The sequence below is a fragment of the Notechis scutatus genome, chromosome 4 (genome assembly GCF_049901735.1).
Source record: "Notechis scutatus isolate UNSWTSFEM ecotype Mainland chromosome 4, rNotScu1.2, whole genome shotgun sequence".
In the NCBI taxonomy this organism is placed as follows: Eukaryota; Metazoa; Chordata; class Lepidosauria; order Squamata; family Elapidae; genus Notechis; species Notechis scutatus.
This window is the reverse complement of record NC_142012.1, coordinates 143576561-143592327: the sequence shown is the minus strand read 5'-3', so window position 1 is coordinate 143592327 and position 15767 is coordinate 143576561.

Genomic DNA, 15767 nt, shown 5'->3' with positions numbered 1-15767 from the left:
AATGGAAAACTCTGTGCTACCAAAGCCCTGAGAGTCAGAATAGTTTTAGAGAAGAAACCCAAAACTCCTCCATACTGTTATTAATAATTAATATTGTGTTCAATTTTCAATTTCAATTTATCATATTTTGAAATGGGGGTTGCAAACTAATGCACTACAAACAGAAACGGAAATGTATGAATTTATCTTGGACTCGTCAGGAAAGAATGAAGGAAGGGATGCAGAGGGAAGCTAAAAGGCAATCAAAAACTATATGAAGCCCTGCCCTTTTTCTTCATGTAACACCCTCTTGACTTTTTTTGATTCTCTCTCTGCAGGTACCCTTGGAAGGCCATCCTATTTTCAAAGTCTGTCTTTTGATTTTCAGAATTAAAACATGAAACATTCCTTCTAGAATCAGACATGAATAGACATCTACTCTCTCCATTTATCTTCACATCTTTTTGATGACAATTAGGTTGAGAGAGTGACTAGAACTAAATTTCCAGGGCTTAACCTAAAACTTGTATAGCTCAAAGAGATCACTAGAAAGCTGCCTGTATGCTCAAAGTATTTCTCCACCGTCACTGATGAAAGTATAGCTCTGCTTTTAGGTCCTCTCCTTTTTAATGCTTTGGAGCTTGAAATGAAATTGCAGCCTTTAATAAACTGTACTGTAAAGGAACTGTTGGAATCTTTCAGCACCGAAGCATATAACACCCAATTAGAAGTATTAAAATGCATTCATATATATTAAAATTAAATTTATTATTAAAATAATTAAAAATACTCCATTTGAGCCATGTGATCTCCTTCCTCTGCTCAAGGGATTCTTCCCAAATTACATTTGCAGAATGCATCTGTCATACTAGAAGAAAAAAATAAACTTTAACTTCTCCCAAATGGTCCTGTTGGGAATCCAATACGGAATAGCACATCACATACTCCATGAAATTACGATAGAAAAATAATGAGGAAAACACTCTTAGCCAAGGCTGTCCCAAAGGTGCTTTTTCAGAAGACAACTGGACTTTGTTTTTATTTTGAAGATCTTCTTTCTTCTTGAAAGCTCTACTTTCCCAACGTGCCACCGCTGCCTGCCCTGGGCTTCCTCAACCCTGCCCTGTACCGGCTCCAGGAAGGAGGGAACAGTACCACCCTCTAAGACGTGAGTGCCCCAGGAGCGAGGGGCAGTTTGGGAGGCTGATCCCTGGCGGGAGGGGCAGCCTGTGAACTTGCTCTCAGGCACAGCAACTACAAAGAAGGGCGGGCTTGGCTGAGTGGGATCCTGGATATTGGGCATGTGGTCAAAGCCACCCTTCCTCTGCCTCCCCCTAGGTGATCCACGGATGCCACTGACTGTTGCACCGGAGCGGTGCAAGGGGCTCAATGGAGTGAGCCTGTGGAGCTGGCACCTCGAACGTCTCCCTACTGCCTCTTAGCGCCCCCTGCTGGACCTCTTGCCTCTTAGAGCCCCCTAAGGCATCCCACTGCCCCCCAGGGGTGGTACCACCCACTTTGGGAACCACTGAGTTAGAGCATTGTTCCCCAAATAGTAGAGTTTCCAAGTATGTGGACTTCAAATCCACAGATTTCCCTTGCCAGATAGAGAATTCTAGGAATCCATATACCAAAGTTGGAAACAGTGACCTACAGTACCAACCGGCCTTTCCCTCTCAAAAAATTATAGTGACAGATTTTAAAGCATGAAGAAATGCCTGTACAAATAAAGCTATTTCATCTTTCTGCTAAGATGACCTTAGGAAGGATGATTCCCTTCACAGGAAACTACTGCATCTGTAAAACAAAAATTTTCTGCCAGATACTTTTTAATGATAGAAATAGCCTTTGGCATCTGTAGTGTGGTTGCTGGTTCAACACTATTATTTACTTGGGGGAGATGCACTAGGTGAGAATCGAACTGGTTTCTGATCATGTTAGACACAATGTGGTAAACTGAAGCATATACTAAATGAAATTTTTATTTTTCCGAAGTCTGGCCAGGTGGAAGATTTTAAACCAGATATAGAAAGAAGCAACCTAGAACTAAGGATAAATTTCCTGACAACTAGAACAATTAATCAGTGGGACAACTGGCCTCCTGAAGTGAATGTTCCAACACTGAATGTTTTTAACAGATTGAACAACCATTTGCCTGAATAAGATTTCCTGCCTTAACAGGAGTTGGACTAGAAGACTACCAAGGTCCCTTCCAACTCTGGTCTTGTTCCTGCTTTGTTCTGTTCTGTTCTGTTTTGTTCTGTGCTGTGCTATGCTATGCTATGCTATGCTATATGCTATGCTGTTATGCTATGCTATGCTATGCTATGCTATGCCATGCCATGCCATGCCATGCCATGCCATGCTATTCTGTTGCCTTAAGTTATTAAGGTACAAATGAAAGCATGAAAAGGGATAAAAAGTTGTGTTGGTCTTTCCCAACTTCTATCCAAACAAAATTGAATTTGAATAGATAATACAAATATATGTATATTCCTGTGACATAACGTATGTAACTATACATAGAACCTGGGCAGGGGTGGGATTCAACTGGCGTTACTACGGTTTGGTGATTACGTTTTGTGCATGCATGCATGTAAATTAACCTTAGGCTGTGCCTCCCGGACAGCTGAAAAGTGCTGCGCGCAGGTGCGCAGCATTCAAATAGCCTCTTTTCCCTTGCTTTTTCAACTTCAGCTGTGCCGCGCAAAGCAGCTGAGGTTGAAAAAGCAGGAAATAAAGGACCAGTAAGAGCTGGGGTAGACGGGCGAGTGGGCCAAATAGCAGCAAACACAGAACCGGTTCTATGTCTGCTGCTCTTCAGAGCTACTAGTTCCATAGAGACGGGCAGAACCGGTAGCATCCCACCCCTGAACCTGGGTCTAGTTCTGTGTGGAAATTTTATTCAATCCACATTTGGAAATGAATCAACTTTATCTGAACCTCCCTATCTGATATGAAACCTGAAATGCCGCTTTCCTGTGGGAATTTTATTTTAACAACTTGGGGGTGCCCTCTCCACTTGAAATTTTTTTTTTTTTACAGATAAATGTATTTAGAAATTCATACTTGGGATGAAATAGTTTGTAAATTATATTTTTCAGTTACATAAACAAAAAATGTCAAGAAAAATGTCAAAATTCACAGTAAGACAACATTTTCTATTTACTGGGAAATTATTTTATCTGCCAATTGTAACATAGTTTGGTATTTAATTTTGCATCCTGGCCTCTTGTGTTTGTTTCTGAGCAGCAAGATATCCACATATTAAGTAATGAATGGATTCACAATACTCACACAGGCTTTCATTAAATGATACATTTGAATGTGTAAATGTCAGGAAGCAACCATTCTTTCAGCTGTAAGTTTGTTCTGCAAACAACTGCTTCCAGGGGGATGACTGAATGATTATGTTTCATCAAGTTAGTGACAACTCTTAGTGATCACATTAATATACCTCCAGGATGAAATGTCTCTAACCTGGCCTTTTAGATCTCCTAATACTGAATTGCTGTAATCAAATCCATCCACTTCATGATTGGTTGCCTACTGTTTCTTTCCACCTTACTGGAGTCTTTTGTGCTCTCTGAGCTTGGTTGTTTTCTTGCAGACATTTTATTACCAAACTAGGTAATGTCATTAGCACTGATAATGTTAGTTTGGCAATGAAACATCTGTAAGAAAACAGCCAAGCTCAGAGAGCACCAATGACCCCACAGTTCAATCCTGAGCTACATATATTGTTTTCCATCAGTATTATAGACTTTTCAAGAGCTTGATTTCTGTATAATCTGTACAAAAGTGGTAATTTGAGAGTTATTATTTGTACTTCAACTGAAAACTCTGGTTTTATTTATTCTAGAATCTTTTCTTTTTTTCTTTCTTTCTCTTTCTTTCTCTTTCTTTCCTTCCTTCCTTCCACTATCCATGTTACTTTCAGAAACTTCTCCAATGCCAAAGTTCAAAAGATTCAGAAAGAAAATCATTGCATATAGGAATCTCATTTTTATAGGTATCAACATATCACAACACCTGAATATTTTTACAAGCAATTTTATTGCTACCTACCAACTGCTAGTCTGTGCATTATGTTTGAATGCTGGTCCCTTTATATGTTGATAATTGTTTCTAAAAGGATGATCCAGAAGTGATCTACCACTTCCTGTGTCAGTTCTGACATCGGTTGTTATACTTGTTGTCATTAGTTTGACTTGTCTATATTTTATTACTAGAGCTTGCATATTATTTCAGCTATCATTTCAGCTATCATTTTGTATCAACAGCACAACACATTATATTTTTCCTTCAATTAAAAAATCATGTTCATAATCTTTCAATCCATACTCTTTCAATGTATATTCAGTGAAGAGAGAATAAATAAGGAGAGAGTATATAGCCTCATCTCATTCTTCTACTAACCTGGAACCAGTATGTTTGGTTGTGTTCCATGTGGACTATACTTTCCTAATCTGTCTATTGGCTTGCCAAGAGAACAACAGGCTTCCCATTTTCCAAAGGACAATTCATAACTTGAGATGGTCAACACAATTGAAGGCATTGGTATAAATAATTAAGCACTTGTGGACTTCTAGAGAAAATTCTTTGCCTTTCTGAATTAGCCATTGCACAGAAGCAATGATGTTTCTTGTTCCTTTTTTTTTTTTCAACCAGCATGAACATCTGGCATCTGCCCTTTCATGTTGGGTTTCATCTGGCATGAATGATCCTAAACATTATCCAGAGGGGTAACCGCTGTTTATTAGCCTGCTGAAGCAATAACTAAGTACCATAGGGTATATTTACATTTAGGAGTTGCTTTAAAATCTTACTGGTAATTCAGAATGCTCTGACAAACTAATATCCTGTGAACAAAAACAAAGTAGAAGTTTAGACAATACATATTCCTGTCAGTTATTTTTTAAGAAATAAAATAATTCCTTTTTTCCCTGAGAAGAAATGAAAAGGAAACAAATTTTGATTACTGTTCTTTTATCTAAATTTCCTCACGTGGGGTGGAGGAGGCATGATAAAGTATTATGGACCATACCAACAGTGGATTCAGTTTTCTGTTCAGCATATCTTTTACCCAACTTCAGCTGACTGTTTTTGAATGTTTGTTAGAATTTATTTATTAGATTTCCACTGTATCCCACCTTTCATTCAGGAGCTCAAGGCTGTGTGTGTGTGTGTGTGTGTGTGTGTGTGTGTGATTAAACGGAAGGAAAGAGCACGAATACATAATACATATTAGTGCTTTTTCTTGCCATTTAGCCCTTTATAATAAACTTGTGTTATGGTTGGCTGAGCTAAGAGAAAAAATGTGGATTGGGGCAATTCCTCCAATCTTGCAACAGGAAATCAAAGAAACCCTAGAGCCCTGTAGAGTGTCATCTCACAAATTATAGGGTATTAGATGGCTCTAGCTCTACTTTGAGCTAAACAGATGCCTAACTACAGTTATGGAAGATCAGTGGGAGATTCACCCACCCAGAACAAATTTTTTCCAATATTGGTCTAGCCGTCCTTCCCTATATCAACAGTGTGATAGATTGAATGATGTTATCCACTGATTGAACAATCCCTGCAAATAGGTCATTGGGATTCAATGCACCTAAATGAGTCTGACAGTCCCAATATCAGCATTGGTCCAGATGTCAAGTCAAATCTTGTTCCACCCCAATATTCTTTCCCTAGGTTCTGAATAGCTACCATGTATAGCTGCATAGCATCTATTATATACTGTGAGAATTATGCCTGATGACTTCATTAACCATTCCATGCTGGATTCCATCCAAAAGCCATGGAGAGTTCTGAGTAATTACTCATGTGGAAGAAACAGTTAGTTTCAGCACTTGGACCTAATGGGATGTAACTTTAAGAACTTTAATGCACCTTTAAATTATCTTGTTGGATGGAGATAGATAGAAAAAGGTCTTCAGATGTAATAAACCTCTTATAACTAGTACGCTAGCGTATATAATTATGGGAAGTGTAATTCAAGGATATCTGGAGAGTTGCATATTGTCCATTACAGTCAAAAGGAAACAAAATGATTTGGCTTCTTCTCCATCTTACTGTCCTGTTATACATTTACCTTATCCACAAGGGTAGAAATCTATTTATATAACAAATGTGGGAGAAGCAGATGTCAGGAGGGAAAGCACAGCTCAATTTAAAAAAATTACCTTGCATTAAGGTAGGCAATTTTGATAAATTCTGTTATCAATATTGTTCATGGATGCACTAATTGTATTCCAAGGGGTATATGTGATCTCTAGAAATTTGGAGATATCAGACTATCCCCAGTGGTAGATTCTTAATCTGAAGGGTAGGGAAATAATGGAATATATGAAATGTCACCTAATAATTACATTTAATCAATTTGAATGAGATCAAATCTATTTTAGTTTTTGTTTCAGACCCAGGTAGTTATTGGAATGTAGCCTTTGGTGTTATATTATTGAATTGATTAGATTTTATTTATTATATTCAGAAACTGCCAGATTCAAGAATGTTGGTTACAAATGAGGTTCTTCCAACTGATGGAAAATGAAAATCTTTTTCATCCACAGCATGAAATATTCATATTAATGTTATTCATATTAATTCTATATATATTTGCTTTTCCACTAGTCTGGTAATACTTAAGAAAGCTATTCCTGAATCTCTTTCACATTTTATCATTGTCTATCCTGCCATATTGCAAGACGTGCTCACAATTTCATTCAGTTCTTACACATTTCATTTCCACTCTGATCAAACAGGAAAATGATTTGATATGCATAAAAACATTCAAGTACAGAAAACATGCCAAAAAAAGTAAAGGGGAGAGAAATGGGGTATTGTACACTTTCAACACGAAGTGTTCTCATGTCAGGATATTTTACAGGATGGGGTACTACAGTACTACATGTTACCCACTTATTATTGGAAACTTAATCAGACAGTATTTCCAGTAAAGTCCATTATTTATTTGTTAGAACGATCTCTACTTTTGTTATGTTAACTGATGATGCCTTTAAAATTAGTTGGTTGGGAAATTGAATCTTAGTAGATTCATTACAATACTGGATTCAACAAGCTTTGCCTTCAAGTCAATTAACTTTAATACATTCAAAACAGAAACCAAGAGTGATTGTAAATCATCTTTATATATGCTAAGAATGTTAGTTGTTGTAACACTTAATTTTCCAAAAGACAAGTTTCACTTATTTGGCAACTTTTTATCCTTTAGCTGTCATTTTGTGTGTGTGAAAGAGACACAGAAAGCTAGTTTTTCCCAATTCCTACTAATTCTTGTTCAGTTGCTTAAAGTTTTGAGTGATTTCAAAGTTAATGTTTGAAATGTTTTTTTCTTAAAATCAAGAATACATTAACCCCATTATATTGTACCTTAGTTTCAAAATCATGTTAATTCAGTATATTATAAATGTAATTATTACTTTACTAATTTAAATGGGTACATACTTCTTTCCTTTTTTTGGTTTGACTTTTTTGGTTTTGAATGTGGGGAAAATCACTTTTGATGTTGCTTCATTTGGAATATGTTAATTCATCTGTAACAGGGAAGATTTTCAAACATTAGAGTCACATCTAATACCACATCATATTATTTTGTGATCCACATGGCAAGTGACAGATTATAATAGATTATAAAACAGATGACAAAAGTCTGCCTGGAGGCCATTGAGAGGCTCAAAGTTAATTTTATAATATCAAGGCTAAAGAAACAGGAAAGACAGTACTTGAGAAATGCCAAACTATAACAGCATTTCTGCATTTTTTTTCCTGTATGCGAAGCTAGCTATGCCATGAGTCAATATGTACCAACAGAAGAAAGAAATAAGTCAGTTTCTTAGGAACATAAACATACAGAATAGTTTAGTACATATACCTGCAAAAAAAAAAGGAAAAATCTCAACTGATCTTGTGCTTTCATAAAGGAGACCAGGGAAATCAAGAGGTTTCTCTTTTGTTATATATTATAAAAATATTGTTGGGCACTTAAATGTGATTTTTCCATTTATTTTATTTTTTGATACATAATCCCTGGTTCCATATCAAGCTTCACAAAAATAATTTTGACAGTAGAAATCTCTGTTAAATAGAAAAAAAGTATTCCCAGCCTGTAGATTTAATATTTCTACCATACTATGCAGACTTTTTTTTAAAGACTCTGAAAATCAGTTGAGTAACATTTACCTGAAATGAAAGGTGGGAGCAAAGTATTGTATCACACAAAAGATACCATATGATAATGGCATCTTTCTGCCACCAAATGTGAAGACTCTTTAAAAATATCTCAGGTCAAAAATATGAGTGTGAATGGGGAAAGGAAAAAGGTTGTCATAAAGGTATTATCTATTCTCCATAAAAGGCACTATTCAATTCATAATTAAACATTTGTAATTATGTTTAATTATGTTTAAACAATTAAACATTCACAGAATGCTTCATGATAGGGTAAGTGGAAAATGAATTACTAGAAAAGTGGTAACCTGTTTAATATCTACATTTTGCCAGTTGTTCAAAGCTCTAAATCTGCAACTCATATCAACAGTGTAGTAATCAATGGAAAAGTACATCAAATTATCCTGCATAAAAATTCTATATATATTGGTAAGCTGATTGAAGATATGCATTCTTATTTTTTTCAGTATCTGTACACATAAAATCTTGAATGTCAAAGATTAATAATCTCTGAAGAGTGAATGGGATGTAGTAAAATGGAAAGGCAACTGAAGGAAGTCTACCATTAATACGATGAGCTTGTTGATCAGAAAGGTCAGCAATTCGGCGGTTCGAATCCTTAGCACTACATAATGGAGTGAGCTCCCATTACTTGTTCCAACTTCTGCCAACATAGCAGTTCAAAAGCATGTAAAAATGCAATTAGAAAAATAGGGACCACTTTGGTGGGAAGGTAACCGCTTTCTGTGCACCTTTGGTATTCAGTCATGCCAGCCACATGACCACGGAAATGTCTTCTGACAGTGCTGGGTCTTTGGCTTTGTAATGGAGATCAGCACTGCCCCCTAGAGCCAGAAATGACAAGCACGTATGTGCGAGGGGAACCTTTAGTGAATGTTAGGGTGCAGATTTTATTTATTTATTTCGCTTATTAGGTAACAGGAATAAGTATAAGCATGGTTATGAATACATGAAATGGATACAAATAAGAAAAATAAGAAACAATAGAGATGGTTGGTGTGCTTATGCACGCCCCCTACAGACCTCTTTGGAAAGGGGTGAGGTCAACAATAAACAGTCTAAGGTTAAAGTTTTTGGGGTTTGGGGAAGAAACCACAGAGTCAGGTAGAGTATTTCAGACACTGACCACTCTGTTGCTGAAGTCGTATTTCCTGCAATCAAGTTTGGTGCAGTTTACCTTGAGTTTGTATCTATTGTGTTCTCTTGTATTGTTGTACTTGAAGCTGAAGCTGAAGTATTCATTGACAGGTAGGACATTGCAATATATAAATTTATGTACTAAGATCAAACCGAAGGCGGCATAATTCTAGGTTGTCTAGGTCTAAAATTTCAAGTCTGGTGGCATAAGGTATTCTGCTTTGAGTAGAGGAGTGGAGAACTCTTCTTGTGAAATATTTCTGGACTTTTTCAATTGTATTAATATTAGATATGTAATGTGGGTTCCAGACTGATGAGCTGTATTCAAGTATTGGTCTAGCAAATGTTTTGTATGCTCTAATTAGTAGAGTGATATTACCAGAGAAAAAGCTACGCAGGATTAGGTTTACAACTCTTAATGCCTTTTTGGCTATGTAGTTATAGTGGGCTCTAGCACTTAGATCATTTGAAATGAGTACTCCATCTCAAGTACATTAGTGTAACATCTAAAAATATTAATCTCTTTGCCAAGCCAATGTTTGTCAAATAATTATGGAGAATAATTAATTCTCCTGCTTGTACAGAAATGATAGCGAAGTCAGATTGGTGGATGTATGGTCAAAAAATATCTTTTTTAACTTTAGTGATGCTAGGAGGGGTTAGAATTAGAAGAACATGGCTGCCATTGGTTTACATATTTACAATTAAAGAAAGATTTAAATCAGACAAAAAGTTATGAGTTTGATTTTGTGAAAAATGAATTGGAAATCCTACCGTGTGGTAGTCAGGAACATACTATTGCCAGAGTTTATAAATTGTTATTGAATTTGAATTTGGAGAATGAATATGTAAAGCACTGCATGATTCAGTGGACAAGAAACTTTGGATATGTCATGCTTGACCAATGGGAGAATATGTGGATAAAAGGTTTAATATTTACATTAAATTGTATCATTGATATTTAATACTAGATACATTGTCAAGAATGTATAAAGGTATATATGTATAAAGATATTTCAAATGAATGTTTGAAATATAAAAGTAAAGAAGGGACCTTTTATCACTTATGGTGGATATGTGACAAAGCAAAGAAATATTGGAGTAGAATTCACATCTTAATACAGAAGATTCTCAAAGTGAATATAAAGATAAAACCAGAAACTTTTCTTTGGGATTTAATGGAAAAAGATTTGGGATTTTTTAAAAACTTTGATGTTATATATATTGATGGCAGCAAGATTACTTTATGCACAAAAATGGAAGTATATTTTGATTTCCACAATGGAAAAGCTACAGAAGTTGATGGAGTTAGCAAAGACGGATAAACTGACTGCTTTAAAACAAACTTTTGTTTCTACTTGGAAGCTGCTTCTGGACTTTATGCTCAAGGTGGGGAAAAAATGAAATTTTGATTTTGGATTTTACCAATTAGATAAGTTTGGCTACTTTATATTATTATGTAAAAGTAAAAAGTTGAGATTTGATGTTATTATCTTATTCTACTATACCAAAGGGAGTCTGAAGTCAATGCCTTTTATTTTCCCCTACAATGCCTTTTATTTTCCCCTACTTTGGAGAATAGGCACTGAAAATAAAAATATGCTGGCAATAATTTCCACACCTAACCAGCTTGCAGTACCAAGTTCAAAATATTTATCATCATTTATTATAGGATTTCAGCCTAGAACAAGTAACCTAGAGCAAATGGAAATATATACCAATTATGGCTCAGGTATAAGCTATATTTCAGGTAGATTGTACATAACTAAAATTGTCAATGACATTCATTTTTTTCTTAGGAACCAACATGGAGGATAAAAGAAAAAAGAGTTAACTTGTGCAAGCTAGGTCTGATATCAGCATTGACCAAACACTGAAGTCACGTCTCTCCTATTGTTCCTCGCTGCTGCTGCAAGTTTAACATTCTGAGTAAGTTAAGAGTAGGTACTACGTTTGCATTCTTGTCACTCGGAATTTTTTTATGGTTTATTTCAACAATTGAAATCTGCCCCCTACTTTTTTCTAATTGGTAGATTTTATTTGGTGGCTCCTGCTTGTTTAATATTTTTAGAACTGTTGTGATATAGACAGCCATATAAATAATTTAAACAAATTGATATTAAAAAAGCAAAAAATCCTCACTTAATCTTGAGAAGCTCTTGAAGCCATAAACAGGACGCATGATGTCCATAACAATGGGCCAAAGATTGTTCACCTCTGACATAATCTATAAAAATACCCTTCATTCACATACAATACCTTTTTAGATTGCAAACTGAGAGGAAAAGAGGTAGAAGACATTCAGTAGGCAATAGTAATAGTTCAGTAATCTACAAGATCACTTAGGAAAATGGCTTCAATCATAATACCACCTAATATATGGAGCTAGCAATGATCTCATGTTAACAATGACTCTGAATAGAACCTTAAAATCAGAGGCTATTCCACTATAGCCCAGGCCTGACACCAAAGATGCTCCCTGTCTCTCAACAATTCAGAGAATACTATAATATTCTGAATGAGGACAGAAGTTGCATCTACCAATATATTAAATACTAACAACAACAAAATGCTTGGTATTTAAAAAATAAAATAGAAATAGAAAAATGAATTTTTCTCAGTCCAGTAAAAGAACTGACATTCTATATAACTGGTTGCTAATAACTCCAACTGTGATTGCAGATTTTATATACAGAATTAAGAAAGTGTTAATCTTATACCTGCTACTAAGCCCTTCAGAAGTGGCTCTGCAATTTCTGCAAACTTTGTTAATTGGTTCTGTAGGGATTCAAATCTACATTTCTGGCTATGAAATAATTGAATAGCAGGTTACAGCCAGTTATAACTTCTTTCTCATTTCAAAAACACCTCCGAAAATTGATATGCCGTTATTGGTCTAGGTAGCAGAATTCAGAGACACCATGGGCTAATTATATCTAAAAGCAATAGAACTAAATGGCTTTCTTCAAGAGTGCCTTCCCTAATTAAAAATGGAGAGAAGGAGTAAAAAGGACACAAAGTAATAACTAGCAGTCAGCATGGGTTTGTTAAAACAGATTGTGCCAAACCAATCTTATTTCATTCTTCAACATAGTGACTAAATTAGTAGACCAGAGAAATACTGTGGACATAATATATTTAGATTTCAGCAAGGCATTCAGCAAAGTAGACCACAACCTACTTCTTGGTAAGATAGAAAAAAGTGGAATAGATAGCACCACCACCAGATGGACTTGCAACTGGCTGACAAATCGTACTCAATAAGTAGTCCTTAATGGGTCTAAGTCTACATGGAGGTAGGTAAGCAGTGGGGTCGCATAAGGTTCTGTCTTAGGCCCAGTACTCTTCAATATCTTCATTAACGACTTAGATGAGGGAATACAAGGGGAAGTTACCAAATTTGCAGATGGTACTAAGCTGGCAGGAATAGCTAACACCCAAGAAGATAGGCTTAAGATCCAGATGGATCTTGATAGACGAGAACACTGGGCCATATCTAACAAAATGAAATTCAATGTAGAGAAAAGTAAAGACTTAACTTAGGCAAGAAAAACCAAACGTACACATATAGACTGGGTGAAACCAGGCTCAATAGCAGTAACTGTGAGAGGGATCTTGGAGTCTTAGTGGACAACCAGCTAAATATGAGCCAGCAATGTGCAGCAGCAGCCAAAAAAACTAATGCAATACTAAGTTGCATTAACAGAGGGATACAATCAAGCGAGGTACTAATACCACTCTATAAAGCCTTAGTAAGACTACACCTAAAGTACTGCATCCAGTTTTGTTCACCACATTACAAAAAAAAAATGTTGAGACTCTAGAAAAAGTACAGAGAAGAGCAACCAGGATGATTAGGGGTCTGGAGACTAAAACATATGAAGAACGGTTACAGGAACTGGGCTTGGCTAGTCTAGTGAAGAGAAGGACCAGGGGAGACATGATAGCGGTCTTCCAATATTTGAGGGGCTCCCATAGAGAGGAGGGGTCAAGCTATTTTCTAAAGTGCCTGTGGGCCAGACAAGGAATAATGGATGGAAACTGAACAAGGAGAGATTTAACCTGGAAATAAGGTGAAACTTTCTGACAGTGAGAACAATCAACCAATGGAACAGCTTGCCCTGGGAAGTTGTGGAAGCATCATCACTCGAGACTTTCAAGACGAGATTGGACTGCCATTTGTCATAAATGGTGTAGGGTCTCCCGCTTGGGGGGGTGTTGGACTAGATGACCTACAAGGTCCCTTCCAGCTCTGATTATCTGTTATCTGTACATGAGGTACAGACAACTGAATAGTCAGCCTCTGAAAAGTATACCGATTTTAAAAGAGGATAGTGATGATGATGGTAATGATGATATACTTATTACACTTTTAAAATGTTCAAGGCACTTCTTAAATATTCATGGTGATTTAGGATGGCAACTCTAAACTTTGCTAATTATATCCTAATTAAAGCATCCTAAAAAGATGATTGTCCGGTCTCTGCAACCTGAACACAAAACATACTGTAGTTTCAAGTTTATAATGCCCAAAGCAACAAACAATATTTAAATGGTATTATTATCAAACATACTATATAGATTTGTAAGTGAAATAAAGCAGGGAAAGCTTGTCTTACTTCATCTACTTCACAGTAAATCCAAGAGCTGAAGTTCTGATTTCCTTAACTCAGTCTCTTTGCCCTTTCCAATTCCTTTAAATGCCAATTCTGCCCAATTCAAACACCCAACTATATTTCATTCTGCTTATCATAATTTAAAAATCTGCTAAATTTAAGTGCTGAATGTTTAGTTTTATCAACAATTTCACACTCAATGTGTGTGCTGTTGATTAGAGTCCCAAACATTGGCTGGAAAAATAAACAGAACACCAACCTCTTTCTTATACAATGTTAAAAGTCGTTTTCAATGTTTTCAGCCTTGCACCTGAAAAAAATAATCAACCACATATCTAAACAGCTACTATCTGAATATAGCTCACTGAATATTTCCCCACTGAGCAGAATATTGTGATTATATTGCTATAAACTAAGATACTTGGATAACAAATGGAACTTTCCTAAGAAAGAACAAAGAGTAGATTAAGTTACTACTCCATTGCATCCTAATGTAATTAAGCTAGTAAACTTTAACTGTCAAGATATAGTAGTGTTGTTGTCATTGTTCTTCTTACTTCTGCTCTTGGCTAGGCAGAATTTTAAAGGTTTCACCCATGGTAAGAAATTTTTTTTATGTACAACTGATTTTTTGTTTTGTTTTCAGGGGATGGCGGAATTTATGTAATCAAATTTATAGGCTATTTTAATCACAGTTGCAATGCTAGGATGTAATCTGGAACCACAAGACCAATTAGAAACTGATGCAAAAGTTTGCAAAAGTATGGCTACAATACCTGAATAATTTTGTATCTCTTTCCCATATGCTTTTTGTATGCTCTTACAATATGAGGTCATCAGTTCTGCATAGACAGTTGTAGGATTTTGGTCAATCCTAATAAAAGTACAGCCTACCTATGTGTCTATGGTGTGTGTGTGTGTGTGTGTGTGTGTGTGTGTGTGTGAGAGAGAGAGAGAGAGAGAGAGAGAGAGAGAGAGAGAGAGAGTGTTAACATGATTTTTAAAATATGTGTATGCATATTTTGCTCATTTTGGCAAGTAATATAATCAGTATTTTATAATCATTTTACCAAGAAGGTTTGGAGTAATATTACTAGTAGATCTATTGTATGTGAAGTTCATACTGTATGCTCAAAATTAATAAACAAACAGAAACAACTATTGCCAGTGTAAATTAAAATCCAATCTTATATACCTCCCTTGTTCAACTCCAGATGTTTTGCAACTACAATTCCATCAAGAGATGGTTTCTACAATTATTGCAACAGACATGCTTAAGATTCAACGGTGTGCTAGAGTCTGCATGTTCCATCTGCAGAGCCAATTGTTAGAGTTTCTGGATTTCATAAACAATCATTTGAACCAAAACACCTGAAGTGCCAATCAACTGTTCAGCAACTAGTGGCATGGTGTGGAAGTGGCAATGGACTTAGCAGAGCCAGTGGCTAAATATTTATCAACACTACATTGCTATGATTGCAATGTTATTCCCAGTGAAGGGATGAGAAAAGTCCTAAAAACTATCCTGTTTTTGTATTTCAGACAAAATTAAACTTTATTCATTGTTCTGCTGCTTAAATATTAGAATGTGGCCTTCAGCAGGCTTGTATATTATATTTCAGGGTACATTAAATATCATAGTGGAATATTTTTGTTAAACATCTGCAAAGCTTCTTAAAAACGCAAATAAATCAATCTGACTGTAGATAGAATATTTTTTCCATCCCATTGATCAGCCTATATTTTAACCTCCATTAGAATAAACTGTAAGAATTACCTGCATGTCTAAAGAATGCTTTGGCAGAAAAAAAATTCCTGAAATTA